Source organism: Neophocaena asiaeorientalis, unplaced genomic scaffold (genome assembly GCF_003031525.2).
Source record: "Neophocaena asiaeorientalis asiaeorientalis breed wild unplaced genomic scaffold, Neophocaena_asiaeorientalis_V1.1 scaffold36, whole genome shotgun sequence".
Taxonomy (NCBI): Eukaryota; Metazoa; Chordata; class Mammalia; order Artiodactyla; family Phocoenidae; genus Neophocaena; species Neophocaena asiaeorientalis.
In genome coordinates this window covers 6508185-6523610 of record NW_020174149.1, presented here as the reverse complement: position 1 = coordinate 6523610, position 15426 = coordinate 6508185, and the positions used below count along the sequence as shown (strand labels likewise).

Here is a 15426-nt window from a genome sequence, read left to right as displayed (position 1 = left end):
GACTTGATGAGGTTACCGCACTGTACATGGTGTTCCACTTCCTGGCAGCAGTACCCCCACGACACAGCCATGACAGGCCTCTTTTTTAAAGATCATGATGACTTGAAACTCCATCCTGAAGGGACAGTCAACTTATCATTGACTTGAGCAAGGGGGATTGGGGCAGGGGTGGAGTTTCTAGGAAACTCGTGCATCCTTCTTGTGCAACCTTTCCCGGGCTTCCTTTCAAGTTCTCCCACTTTGTAGCACTTATCATGAAGCTAAATTGATATTAGTCTGAAACACTTAATAAAATAGTGGCAATGAAGTTCATAATAATGATTCTTGGCATTTACTTTGCACTTTGCATCCAAGGATCTCAAAGGGCTTTGCAACGAGGCTTTTGCTATTTTCAAAGCTACACATGGGCTGGACACACAAGCAAAGAAGCCACTGAGTTATAGCCTCCCTTTGGACAGAGTTGGTTCTATCATTAGGCTCAGAGATTGAGATTGTGACCATACTACGTGCATAAAGACACCCACTACACACAAACACCCACAGACATCAGACATCTACATGTTAAAAGGCAAAAGTGATATAAAGACTTTCGGTCCCAAGCATGCTTTTGTCTGCGTTAGCTGGGTCAAACCCCGGAACGCAGGTCTGCGTTTTGGTAGACTTGTTTTATTGTGATATTTCTTTCAACCCCCTTCTCAGTGTATTTATAAAAACAATTGGAACATCTGTGTCTGTTCTTTAAAGGCATGGAACTTTTAAAGGGCTTATTTTTCCTTTAAGTTCATTCTGAAGGAAATTTTGTTTGGGCTTAAATGATTAGTTAAAAGCCACACGGGGGTTTATGTATAAAGCATCTCTTCTAAGGCACTTTTCCCTTCCCTGGTGGCCTTGCGTTTTGCCAAAGAGAGTGACTTGCTCAGTTTCCCATATTATTCCCCAGACAGTCCTATTCCTACGCCCAAACAAGTGTGGTATTTGGGGTTTCAAGTTTAAATGTAATTTGGTATCATTTCAGATGTCTTCCTACAGCTTAATAAACATCTTCCCCAGAGGGACATGGGTCTGATTTTAATTTGTGGTAGAGTTATGGTCACAGTAAATGTCAATTTTAGCTATCGACAGTAAGCCCCTACTAGAAATAGAAATAGAAAGTGACTGTCAGTGCATTTAAAGGACACGTGCCACATTACGCTTGCTCATAGGAGTTCACTGTTCCCCAAGAAATCCCTTCACTGATCTGTGACGACAGCTTGGTTTCTCCTCAGGCCCTGGGAAATCAGTGGCTCACCAGAACAGAATGTGTCAATCTGAAGATCATAAAAAGATACAGTGAAGTAACTGAGCCCTTGGCTTTGAATCTGAATATCCCAGAAAGCATGTCACTTTCTCAACTACTGGTTTGCCTGGTGATCATGGGCTGTGTCCTCAAGACCTCTGAGTTTCTGTTTCTTCATGTATAAAATAAAGTGGCTGAGCTGACAATCTTTAAGGACATTCTGACTCTAACATTATATAATTAGATACGATCAAGAGTGGTAACCTGGCTTATGGAGAGGCCCAGAGCTATTTACTTCAGGGAAGCAGCACGTCAGTTGTGAGTGGGTTTTCCTCAGAGCTGTGGACAAACGGGTAATTCGTCACTAGCCTTTTTTGGACATTCCCTCTCCTTGAACAAGAAGCAGGCTCCGAGGGTGCCTGGGTGCAGGGACCATTTAGCCGAGCAGGGCAGGAACCAGAAGTCCCGAGGGGTAGGTGAGGGGGTAGTTTCTTCTTGCATATGAAAAATGATCCTTTTAATTAGCATGAAATAAAGGTTTCACTCTTCCGTACACTAGAATTAGTCAGTTATTATTAAACAGAATAATATTCTTTGAGAGAGGCGGGGCAGGTTACCAAATAAGCCATTACTGTCTTTTCATTGTGGTGCCATTGGGCCCTTTGGGACTAGGACTAAAGTGGACAATTCTGAGAATGACAAAAATCCTCCAAGTCTCTGACTTGCCAGGAAACATTTTCACTACTGAGGAGTAAATGCTATCTGACCCTACCTGTTAAAGAGCTAAGATAACATTCCCTAATTGCCTACGTTGAGCCCTATGGATGATCCGGTCATGGTGCCTGGGATGGTTAATTTTAGGTGTCAACTTGACTGGGCCGTGGGATGTGCAAATATCTGGTTAAACATTATTTCTTGGTGTGTCTGTGAAGGTGTTTCTGGAAGAGATTAGCATTGGAATTCGTGAATGAGTAAAGCAGATTGCCCTCCCCAAGGTAAGTAGGCATCATTCAACCTGCTGAGGACCTAAAAAGGATAAAAAGGAGTCGTCCCCCCTACCCCTCTGTCTGACTGGTTGAGCTGGGACATCAGCCTTCTCCAGCCCCTGAACTGGGACTTACGCCATCAGTGTTCCTGATTCTCAGGGTTTTGGATTTGGACTGAAATTTGTACCACCAGCTTTCCTAGGACTTCAGCTCGCAGGGATAAGAGCATGGGACTTCTCGGCCTCCATAATTGGTGTGAGCCAATTTTTTATAATAAGTCATATATATCTTCATAGCCTATTATCTATTGGTTCTTTTTCTCTGGAGACCCCTAACTAATACAGTGTCTCCTCTTTAGAACCTTTTCCCTAGAAAGGGTCCTATATTTCCTTAAATATATTTGATAGCAGTGAATTCGTGGAATCCAGGCATTAACTTTCACAACCCTCATCCTCTACTTCTAATCATTCACCAAATTCTATTCTCTCCACCCTCAAAATAGACCTGGAATCCATCCACTTGGCTCCATCTCCACTACCAAGATCCTAGTCCAAAACACCATCTTTTCTCACTTGGTTCTTCCCCCAGTTTCCACCTCCAGTTTTGCTCCTCTCCAATCCAACCTCTGCATCACAGCCAGAATGATCTAATCATGACATTTCCCTCCTCAACATTCTTCCATGGCTTTGCTCAGCATATCAGAATTTAATAAAATCATCCTTTAAGCGTTCTACCTCTTTGATATCTGTAGTACTACTTTCCAATCTGACTTGATATGTTTCACCCATCCTGGCTTTCATTCGTTTCCTAGAATGTGCCAAGCTCTTTCCTACCCCAGGACCTTAATACATCCTACTGCCTTTGCCTGGAATGTTTGGCCAACTGCTCTTTTGTTGACCAGCTCTTATTTACCTTTTAGGTCTCAGTTTAAATACCACTTTCTTAAAATTATCTCTGACCCCCAAATTCCAGGTGCCTCTAATTTAGAGGGTTCCATAGCTCCATGTGCTTTTCCTTCATGCTATTTCTAACAATATTTTTATAGGTATGATTATTTATTTAGTGTCAGTCTTTCCCATTAGACTCATAGCTCCCTGATGGCAGGGTCTATGTATCTTTTGACGGCCAGAGGTAAAGTCATTCTGATTTCTTTTAAGCATTGAGAAAATCTGTGCTTGCTTTCTGGAATATTCCACTCCATTTGGATGGAGAAGAATGGAGAATACCATAATACAGCTGGAAAGATTTCTAGAAGTTAAGACGATTGATCCAAAGTAAGTGAGCACCAGGGTATTCACCTACATGCTCTTCTTAGTAATAGACCTCTCTGCCCTTCTGAAGCCTGAGGCTGTTTCTTTTGAAAAGCACAAAAGCAAAAATGCCAAGTGGAAATGTTCATCCCAGGGCTTCTGATTTTTGCTTTAGGTTAATGTTGAAGCATTCAACGGTTCTTATGATAGTTAAGTGTTTTCCTTTTTTGCCAATGGTTTCAATTGCTGAAGCTCTCCAGAAGAGTCAAAAACCATAATTTTTATGTAAGGTTCCCAAGCATCAAATATATATGCCAAGCAAGCTTCTTTAGTTAAAATAGGGCATAAAGAACTATAGTTGTAAGTGCCATGGATTGCTTTCCTTATAAGGCAGAAAATTGAAAAAAGGATCTTCTGGTTTTATACTCAAAAACAAAGTAAACAAAATCAGTGATTTCAAAGTCCACTGTGGCTGAGAGAATTCACTTTCTTAATATGGAGTGGGCAGAAAATTGAAAAAAGGATCTTCTGGTTTTTTACTCAAAAACAAAGTAAACAAAATCAGTGATTTCAAAGTGGCTGAGAGAATTCATTTTCTTAATATGGAGTGGGCTCCGGAGTGATGGAGAGAGTGGACATTCAGGAATGACTGTCTACTGCAGACTTCTGGCAAACTCTTTGGCCTATTGGTCCACAGCCAGTGTTTTTCTTCACAAATGAATTCCACATCTTTATTAAGTTAAGTATTTCTTTTTTTTTATTATTTGAAACATACTTTAAATATTTTGTTTTATGACGTCCTGGAAATTGATACAATTCCTTCCAGATCAAGGAAGATGGAGAAATCAATTACGTTTTTTTTTTTTTTTTATATTGAGAGTGATTACACAAAAATTATGCTCCTATTTAGTTTATCCATTACTATGGATATCATTTGATGTCATGGGTGAACAACTCAGGACAGCCAGAATTAAAGGTGTCCTTCTGATTAGATGAATCGGTTATTTTCACAGAAAAGCCCTAAATGATTATTAAATAGAAATATACCTCTGGTGTGAGTTGATCTGTAAAAGACTACGGAGTTAGAATTATAGATTCTAAATTACAATTAACCTTTTATATGAAAAACCCCTGTAAGAACAAACCGAAATACGTCAGAAGGCTGATGTGAGCTTTGTAATCCACAGAATGAATCTTATTAAAATGAACTTTATCTGACATGCGTGAAATTTCAAAGTTGCCCCATTTAGACATGAGTTAATTGGCTTTATCCAAAAACGAAGGAATTTTAAGGATCATTTAAATCATGAGAATTGTTGGTTCAGAATGCAGGGAAGGGCTAGGAAAAGAAACGAAGCCCAGCCCTTAGCAGAAACTAGAGTTCCCTTCCCCACTCTTCAAAACCAAGTTCTCAAAACCTCCTAATGGTTTTCACTGTTTTCTTTCCACTGCTTATCATAATCAGGGAACCACAAATTTGCATCCCTAATGGACCCTTTTCGAAAGTGTGTTGACATTTCAGTAGGTTTTGAGTAGCTTGTAATGCTTCTCTCGATTTGGGCAGGTGCCTACAAATCTCCTTATATGGGTCTCTACATATAGACTGTCTGCTTTACTCACTTTTTTTTTTTAAACCCCCTGGGAACCTATCTTAATTATACTCTTAAAAAAGTGAAAACTCAGAAGTCAGATGACTCAGAAAATGAGCATCTAGCTGCACAACCACACGCAGGGCAGCATCTTAACTATACCTGCGAACTCAGGCTCGAGTCAAAAGTATCATCCCTTGTGTGGTAAATTCACTTTTTTGAGCTTCTATTTTTATCAAAAGGAAATAGATATAAATAAGACCATGCAGATAAACATAGGTTAGGGGAGGGAGAATGTTGAAATCAAGCAGGGAGCTCATCATCTGAGCAAAAACTCCACTGTATTTTACTGCTTGAATTTTCTACAAGGACCAAGAACCCAAGAGGGCCTGAGGAGGGGCAATTTCAGTCCCACCTACTTTTTGTGGCTTCAGTAAAAATACAATCCAACAGAAACACAACTAAAATTATTTTTTAAGTTTATTTTTTTAAACATTTACTCAGCTCCTGCTATGTTTCAAGAACTGCGCTGGGAGCCCAGAGTCAATAAAAGATCATCCCTGCCCTTAAGAAATCCATCATGTAGTAAGGGAAACAGACAAGGCATGGAAGTCAGAGTAGGTGTAAAGGGAGAATCCCCCAACTGATACCTGATACCCTGGGGGTTTCAGGGGAGGGAACTTAGGAAAGGAGACACAAGAATTGTTCCAGGAAAGATGAGAAGTTAGCACACGTGTGTGTGCGTTCACTTACATATGTGTGTGTGAGAGTGAGGGAGAGGAGATATTGGTAAGTAGAGGCTCAAAGCCGAGTTAACCATCTGTGCAAAGCAGGTTGTTAAAGTACATCAACACAGGCCAACAAGATATTAAATAATTACTGCTGTTCATAGCTTAACATGAGATGAGAACAATCTCTTTGAGTGATAACAAGCCCTGTCTAGAAATACATGCTATCTGATGTGCGTCCATTCAGCCTGATCCCCCTGTAGATGACAAACTAGGTATGTAGATGACTACATACATTGAGAATTTTTAAAATTAATTTTCTAGTATTTCACGTAGGTGTCTGAGTTACAAACTAAAAGAACAGCTTGATAGACTGTAGTGCACACATTTGATCCTTTTTGAATAAGAGGGCAGTACACTAAAAGGGAGACAGAGATTTAGGGTAAGTGGCAGGGAGACACTGAGCTATGGGCAGGGGCTCAGCATTTTCTGGAAACAAAGAAGCCCTTCTTGGCCCTATTATCCTATATTAAGCTGCTTTGGAAAAGGTAAAACTGGAGCCAGAATTTGGCCCTACTTTTTCTGATTCTGAAGCTGGTATCACTGAGTTTTCTCTCCAGTATTCCTAGTTTTCATTTATTTCTCACTTTGAGCTCAATAAATATAAATAGGCATGAGATGGGGAGGGGTTGTATATTTTAACAATCACTGCCACCTAGGATTCTCATTGGAGGTACTGAAAACAGTTTTCTGTGTTTCTTGTGACTTCTACTCTCCCTTTTGGGCGCTCCTTTTGCAACAAATTAATTTTAGTTCCTGGAGAGGAAGGTCCTACCTCAGAACATGGTGTCAGATGCTGTACTAACAAGATAATAGATTTCCCATTACTTCCAGCATAAAGTTAAAACATATAGATTTAAAGATAGCATAGATTTGTGTGTGTGTGTGGTCTACATTGACTTGAAACATTTTGAAAAGTACATTGTTGTCCCCTACTTTCTAAATCGATATTGGCAGTCACTGAATACACCCTTTATTTCAAAGGAAAAGAAAGGAAGGAAGGAAGCAGGCAAGCAAACCTTGGTCATCCTGGCTTAAACAGGAAAATGAAACAAGGGCTTAAGACAAGGTAGCTTCACAGAGCAAATGGCCTGGCCCAAGCCTTCTCACCCAGGCTCCTTCCCTCACTCGCTGTGCGCAGCTTACCCCAAACCCACTCTGTCTCTGCTTTCGCATGTGAAAAATGAGATTGTCAGCTGGCTTCTGTCAGGAGTACCTAGTAAAAAAAGAATGGAAAAAAAAAAAAAAAGAATGGGACGGGAGGGCACTGAATACATAAGATGCACAGCTCTCCTAATGTAATCAGTCCACGGGTCCTTCCTATGTTGCTCCTGATTTTCCTCACGCCAGTAAAAATTCTAAAGTGTGGAAAAGTTCTATATAGCTTATTCAATAAAGAAGCTATAACAGAATTCAAGTTCCTAGGACCATTCCCAGCAACTTGAAAACCGCAACCCATGCCCTGCCTCTATAATATATAGCATTTCCACAGTGCGGCTGTTTTAATAAACCAATGGATATTTCCCTCCAGTCCGTTTGCTTTTAGTGGACTTTTTTTTTTTTCTGTCTCCAAAGAAGCTGACGCTATAATGTCAGACAAATGACTAGAATAACTGTGCATTGCTCTAGACACCCGTGAATAAAATATATCAAATACTGCATATCCCTAGAGTGTATTATTCCACTTAGAAAATGGTATAATTGACTTTGGGTAGTATGGGAGAAAAAAATCCAAAAATTTAAGAGTGGTGGGGTTATTTTCTGGTAATTGCCTGACTTGAAACTTTAGTTTGTCAATCAGACAGTTCTCCTCACCCTATAAATGTGGGGCTTTTTGGTGGGTGGGGTGGGAGGGCGGTATTAAAAGAGAACTGAGAAAATGGCTAAGCCCCACAGGCCTTTTTTCTTGTCATAAAGTTGTTGTCAGAAAGATTCGCTATTATGTCTGGGATGGGTGAACTCCGTGGCATTTTGCGTTCAGTAAAAACGTCTCAAACCATTTTTCAAACATTTTGAGGTTTGGCAAAAACCTGAAATCCATCTTGCCAAGCACTTTCCCCCTTTAATTCTTAAACCCATGTGTCTTTCAAGGGAAATTTAATCTGTATGTTTCTGATTCATTTACACTTAACTCATCAAAATGGTGTTTTGTAAGAGCTATTTGATGTGCAAGAAGTCTTATGAGCTTCTCTTTTGATAAGTCTGAAAAACCTTTCTTTCGGAGAACCAGAAAATTGTATTTTACCAGCTGTAAGCCAAATGACTTGAGCTGTGTTAACAGTCAAGAACCTGCTGAATTTAGGAGGCAAGAAAACAGACACAATGACATAAATAAACATCTTCACGTCTGCCTGCTCACACATCCACCAAAGGCCTTTCAAACTCATTCTTTCCCTGAAGAAGCCTAGCCCATGAGGCCTAAGAACAAGCCATAAAGCTGAAACAGGAAAGAATTATGGTCCTACAGCAAAAATTCCCACTCATTCTGGAGATGACCAGTTGAAAATTCCTAGCTCGGAATCAATGGAAGTAAAACCTGGTGTGTTTCATTAGATAACTCTCTTACCTAGGAAATAAAATTATCAATGAATGCCAGAACAAGAAGAGACTTAGGACATTTCTAGTCCAGTAATATTCAGATTGTGTTCCAAGGACTTCTGGGTGGAGGTGGGGACATGAGTTGAGGTAGGAGCTGTGGGCCAATCAGAGGCTCTATTTTCCATACTGGGCTTCCCCATAAAAAGTTTTTTTTTTTTTTTTAAAGTACTCTAAGAGTAAATTCAGTTTGAAAACAAATACCTTAATTTTATATGAGGACACTGAGGTCTGGGGACGGAATCTTGGAGTTGGGACAGAGCTGGCAATATAACCCAGGTCTCCTGACCCTGGTCCAGTACTCCACTGACCTTTCCACTGGGCCAGTGCTTTTTGAACTCTGGCTGTAGTTCATTAGTGGATCAATTAGTGAGAAATTGGTGAAATCAGGTTAATCTGACATGGCTAGTGTTTTATAGGATGTGATATCCAAGAAGTTAGACACAGTTAAGATTAAGAATCGTTTCATCAAACTATACATACACACACATAGGTAAACATATACATATGAGTACACTGGGCTGTGGTATAAAATATATTTCTTACTGTTGTTCATATCAAAAAAGTTTCGAGGGGGCTTCCCTGGTGGCGCAGTGGTTGGGAGTCTGCCTGCCGATGCAGGGGACACGGGTTCGTATCCCGGTCTGGGAAGATCCCACGTGCCGCGGAGCGGCTGGGCCCGTGAGCCGTGGCCGCTGAGGCTGCGCATCCGGAGTCTGTGCTCCACAACAGGAGAGGCCACAACAGTGAGAGGCCCGCATAACGCAAAAAAAAAAAAAAAAAGTTTCGAGGGCTTCCCTGGTGGTGCAGTGGTTAAGAATCCGCCTGCCAGTACAGGGGCCACAGGTTCAAACCCTGGTCCAGGAAGATCCCACATACCGTGGAGCAACTAAGCCCGTGAGCCACAACTACTGAGCCTGCGCGCCTAGAGCCCAGGCTCTGCAACAAGCAAAACGACCTCAATGAGAAGCCCGCGCACGGCAACGAAGACCCAACGCAGCCAAAAATAAATTTAAAAAAAAAAAAAAGTTTCAAAACCCCTTTACCATACAGAAAACCATGTTTCTTTTCCTGGCAGTTCAGCCAATAGCAGTTTTCAATTCGCCTCGTTAAAGACCACATGGCTGGAAGACCCAGCACGATGATGAGCCTTTTCACTTCCTGGAAGAAATCCTAAGAATCACCAGACTATCTCACCAAAGTCAGCTTAATACAGATTGGGAGAAACGAACAAGGAACAAATGTGTGGTAGGGGAGGGATGCGGGGACAGATATCTAGCTGAGAAAAGAAGGGGTCATACTCATCTTCGTATGGTTTACAAACGGCAAGAATGATTTCCGACTCGCATACCATGCAGTCGCACAGCACAAGATCCAGACATCTTAGCACCAGCATATTTCCAAAGTGCATTTTCCAAGCACTTAACAGTCATTAATTAGTTAGAAACATCCTTTCGAGGTCGGGAGGCACAACAGTTCATCTCCACACCACGGAGCTTTGGAGACTGCAGGGAAGCTGAATAGTACAGCACCTGGATAATTACTGTGGGAAGATTAATTGGGTTAACTGGCTGTGAAGAATCTCGTGATAAAGCATTATGAAAAATGCTGCCCGCTTTGCACTCTCAGATGTCAGTGCTGGCGTCCTTTGTGCCTAACAGCTGAAAGCTGCCTCCCTGGGAAAGGATGCAAAGTCATTAAAACAACTATGAATTACCCTTTGCTCTCTCGCTTTTTTTTTTTTTTTTTTTCCAGAATCGTAATGAAGTGACAAGTTTTCTGTGGTCACAAAATGTCAGAGTCTCTTTGGGATTAAAGTGCAAAGGGGGGCTGGGTTGGGAATTGTGGTCTAAAACCGTTCCCTAGGTGGGGAGCGAGAGGGAGGAAGCAGCAAGTTTCAGAGCCCAGAGGTCATCCTGCAGGTGGGTGGGTGCTGGTTCGGGGGGGTTTCCAAGCTCTGTCCTCATCGCCACGCACTCAGTGTATCAAGGGCTGGTGTGGGGAGAGGGAGGAAGCGAGAGAGCGGTGGCAAGCAGACAGAGCTGACTCCTGGACGTTTACCCCGTCTCACTTACGGACTAGGGACGGTTCGCCCCACCCACTAACTAGACACCAGGGAGCTTTTGGTTGGAGGCAGAAAGCAAAGTATCTTGTCCGCCTCCCCACCCCTCCCTCCAGACCAGAGGGTGGAGTGTTTGCACAGCCAGGTGCCTGAATGACTCCCAGCTTCTCCAGGCCTGCCAGCAGCTCATCTGTGCCCCTGCACCTCTGAGTCTTTCTTTGCACTCTTCCTACCACACCATCCCCAGGAGCCAGAACTCAAAAGGGGATTGAGAAGCATCAGCTTGAGCAAGAAGATGCGGTTCCTGGCTCCAGGAAACCCAAGAGCCTGGCAGGGTGAAAATGTTCTCTTCACTGCATTAGGGCCAGGTCTTGGCACCTGCCACCAAATAGCTTTATGATAGCAGATAATTAGTCACAGTTTGGGGTGGCCTCAATTCCTGATCGGTAAGATGAATGAGTTGGGTTGAAGGATCTCTAAAGTTCCCGCCTCATCAGTGCATTTAGAATGAGAGGATTATTATTCTATTGCTAAGGAAGTTCTGGATGCTGAGAGTAAAGGCAAAGCAAATGCCATCCCTTGTGACCTGTACGCTGGAGCTTCCTCTTCACCCTCGGTGGAAGGAAATGGCAAAAAGCAGCCTTGTCCTGAGCTAGGGCCAGGTCTGAATTAAGAAAAATAATTTGGCTACAGAGAGCTCACTTTGTAAACCATATTAGGGTGGATGCTGGTGAAAGCAAAACTAAAGGTGAAAATGCAACGTGAGAGTAATTTACATGTACATTTATACTAAATGGGTTTATCATAATTGCTGTTATTATTATTAATTCCAGAGGAATTAAAGGAGATCAGCCACTTACTGCAGAGTGTTGCTGAGCTGACTGAAGTACTATGATACATAAGAAGGTCAAGAAGATGCAAATGCAAAAGAAAAATTGCTTTATGCCATCTAAAAAAGAAATCTACTACTAAAAGGTGTAGCAAGAAAAAAAAGACCCAGCTCTTCTTGGCTCTGAAATAAACTGCTTTCAAGTGAGATCTTAAGCCTCATTTTCTGGCCAGTGAAGAGATGCTCACAGAGAATAGAGCCAATGATATGCTTCTCTCCTCACCTCTTCTGTCCACAGTCTCCTTGGCATTCTGTGACTCAGTTTACCATTCTGGGAAGGAACTGGTAAATGACAGTGTTTCTCTCTAAACTATTGATGCCCCAAATAGACTATTATTCAGACTTGCAAAAAAAGTCAGCTGGTCCCATTATTAAATAACTAACACTTATTGAACATTTCCCATGCTAAGTGCATTTAGTCATTATCTCATGGATTCCATTTCATAGATGAAGTCATGGAGGCTCAGAAACGTTCAACATATTGTCAGAAATCACACAGCTACAAGTGGCAAAGCCAGAGCCTGAACACAGATCTGTCTGACTCCAAAGAGATTCATGGGGCACAGTCACACGGGCTGTATTGATTTTGAATAAGCAGTCTCCACCTCTGCAAAGGAGCTTGCTTGTCAGCCCTTACTTAGCAGTGATATGGGCCCCACTGAGGGCAGAGGGGCAGAGCCAAGTGGGCAGCCAGGCCCACAAGGCTACAAGGGGCCTAGATGGCCTCTCTGCCATGTCAGCGCATGTATCCAGCTTCACGTGACTTCAGCCTTTAAAGATCTTTGATTTTAAAAGTTCATAGGTTCCTAAAACACAGTAATTCATAGTAGGCATTCCAGCTTATAGAACACAGCCTCTTGGCCCCATTTTCCATCTCCCGTTAAGACGAGTGATTGAGTCTATGTATTAATAGATCCCTTGGCATTCCTTTGAAACCTTATTATTGTTTTTTTTCCAGGCTTTGCTGTTTTGGACACATCCGGTTCTATTTTAGTCATTAAAGACAGCAAGGAAAAAAATTATAAGGTAGAATTCAATTTTTGGTATCATGTGATGGAAAGCAAGACTTTGCTGATAGCTAGATGGGTCTTGGCTATTGTATAACTACTGTTGCACTCTCCATAATGATTGCGAACTATTGATTAATTCTTCTTGGGTGCAGCGTTGCTTCATCAATCATTAAATAAGCTCTCCTGCCAGGGTAGGCACAAGAAGAAAAGATGTATGGACTTGTTATAAAGTGTTTGTGTACTACGTTGTGGACTTTGGAGTGCTAAGTCAAGTCGATTTCAGTTTTCAAGGATGTAAGTAGTCAAGGAACGGCTGTGGTTTGCAACCAAAATTCATGAAATACACACCTCGGAAAGCACCAAGGCTTACTGTACAATTTAATCAGGCTAGCAAAGTCTGTTTAAAAATTATAAACTTCAGATTTGAACCACAGCATTTTTATTGGCCCCCACGTTCCCTCCTCCTCTCGGCTATTCCCCACATCCCTGCGCTATGACCATGGCCGCTGGCTCAGATGCGCGCACACACATCTTTCCAAAATCCAATGCAAAAAAGTCCCCTTCGAAGTTCAGAGGCCCAAGAAGACCAAACAAACAGAGAGCAGAAAGGCGAAGGCCATGTTCAATCCACTGCTTCTCCTTTTTTTATGGGCAGTTTCAGGTGTGCCCACCCTACGTGGGCACAGGCCCACGACAGTGCTCAATCTCAAGTCCACGCTAATCTCTGCCTTTGCATGTTGACCTGGCCTTCCTGACCAATGCTTATTTAGTAAAATCTGAGACGTTTTTTATCATGAAGCTTGAGATAGCCTGAGGTCTCGTTTCCAGCAGAGACTTGGGAACCTTAAGATGGAACCCTTGATATAAGCCTTGGGCCCCATCACTGTTATATAATCCCACCAACTTCACCATCGTAACCCCTGCCACCTTGGAAACCCCCTTCCCTTCATTCTCCAAACATCATTTTTACCACCAGAAAAGATATGCGAGAGGAGGTAACAAGCTTAAAAGGGAGCCTCACCCGACTAAAGATAGGCGTTAACACACATAAACTATTGCAAATAGAAATTCTCTTAATCAAGCCAGGAGTAGAATCCAGTTCTCACGACTGAATTCGCTCATCTCCATTTCACTCCATTTTCCCATTCACAAAGCCATCGCTGAGCATGAATGGGGACACAGGGTCTTTCTTCCAACCTGCATTGTTCTCATCTCTCCCCCCACTCAGGTCACTGGGAATTTGGCAGGTTTCATCAGCACTAGTCCTCACCTCACTTTCATCAGAATGGTACTTTTAGTTCTGTTTCAAGTACCTGACTTGATCTCAGACCTGCATGATTTTCTGAATAGAAACAAGGCATAAGGGAAGAGAGGCTGGAAAAGGAAGAAGACTGAGCGACGCTGGGAACAGGATGTCCAGTTAGAATCTGCAGTCAGTCACCTGCATAGAGACTTCCCAGGAGGACCCTCTCCTGCATCCTCATGACGGGAGCAGCTGAGACTCGATTCCTGTGATCTCACTGTGTGCCAGGGCCCTTAAAGAATGTCTCTAGGGCTTCCCTGGTGGCACAGTGGTTGAGAGTCCGCCTGCCGATGCAGGGGACACAGGTTCGTGCCCCGGTCCGGGAGGATCCCACATGCCGCGGAGCGGCTGGGCCCGTGAGCCATGGCCGCTGAGCCTGCGCGTCCGGAGCCTGTGCTCCGCAAGGGGAGAGGCCGCAACAGTGAGAGGCCCGGGTACCGCAAAAAAAAAAAAAAAAAAAAAAAAAATTCTCTATCTTACCAAAAAAAAAAAAAAAAAAAAAAAAGAATGTCTCTATCCCTCACAACTCCACATGGTAGGTATGGTTATCCTCATTTTACAAAGAAGATAGAAACCATGGCACAGTGAGGTTAGGTAGCATGCCAAAGTCACACAACCAGGAAGTGGAAGAGTGACTTGAACCCAGGCCTCTTGACCCACAAACACATGCTCTTTTCAGAAGATCCCGCACTACCTCTCTGACCAATAGCTGCCTGACTCCCTGGTGTCCTCCCCTTTCTTCAGGTCACAGATGTGTCTACCGGGGGGGAAATGGCAGGAGAAGAGTTCTGAAGAAGGCTGAGTTCAGCACTGACTTAGGGTTAAGCTTAGGCACGTACGGTGGGCAACCCTCTGCTCTGTGCCTGGCATACACATGGAATAGACTTGTGCTACTTCTTTTATGCCATCAAAGCCCTACCTCCCCCTTCACCTGCTAATGCTAATATGTGAGGCATGGCTCCAGGGACCCTCCACAGAGGGCAAAGCTACCACTAAGGCCATGCCCCAAGGAATGTAAAACATGGACAATCACCAAGATAGCCCATTGACAAGCACAGCCATGAGGCCCCTGATGGTCCTGACGGTGGAGGAAAATTTGTCAGTGATGGCAAGCTAGACCTTGTGTGGACTGGACCCAAGGGGTTAGAGCTTGTGTGAACTGTGGTAAGTCTGACCCTTAGTTTTCACATTGATAAAAGCAAAACACACACACACACACACACACACACAAGTAGAGGTAAGTCTAAGGAACACTGAGTAACAGCTGTGAACTGTAGCACTGTCGATATCCTGGTTGTGATATTACTAGAGTTTTGTCAGATGTCACCAATGGGGGAAACTGGGTAACGGGTACGTGGGAATCTCTGTATTACTTCTTACAAATTCATGTAAGCCTACAAGTACCTCAATAAAAATTTCAATTAGAAAACAACAATAATCAAAACAAAAACTCCAAACAAAACAAAACAATCACCGAACAGCAGAGCTAATGATTCTTCTTATCCTTCTGGGTTGCCGTGGGGAGGAAGTGAGGTACTACTATAAGTCTGACCAAGGATCATAGCTGGGCTCATGCCCCTTGCCCTGCCTCTCTGTCAGTCATTTCAGGACCTTTCTGATTACAGGTGAACACCTTGGAGCCAAGTCAACATAAATTGTAATGCTCTAAAAAAGAAAT

At 42.8% G+C, this 15426-nt stretch overlaps 1 protein-coding gene and 1 pseudogene across 1 annotated transcript in view; one reads left to right on the top strand and one right to left on the bottom strand.

The window, feature by feature from the left end:
• The window catches only part of CREB5 (cAMP responsive element binding protein 5), a 407122-nt gene that overhangs the window by 114459 nt on the left and 277237 nt on the right, over positions 1-15426 (bottom strand). The window lies entirely within an intron of this gene.
• The window catches only part of LOC112406252 (40S ribosomal protein S2-like), a 75417-nt pseudogene continuing 74760 nt past the window's right edge, over positions 14770-15426 (top strand).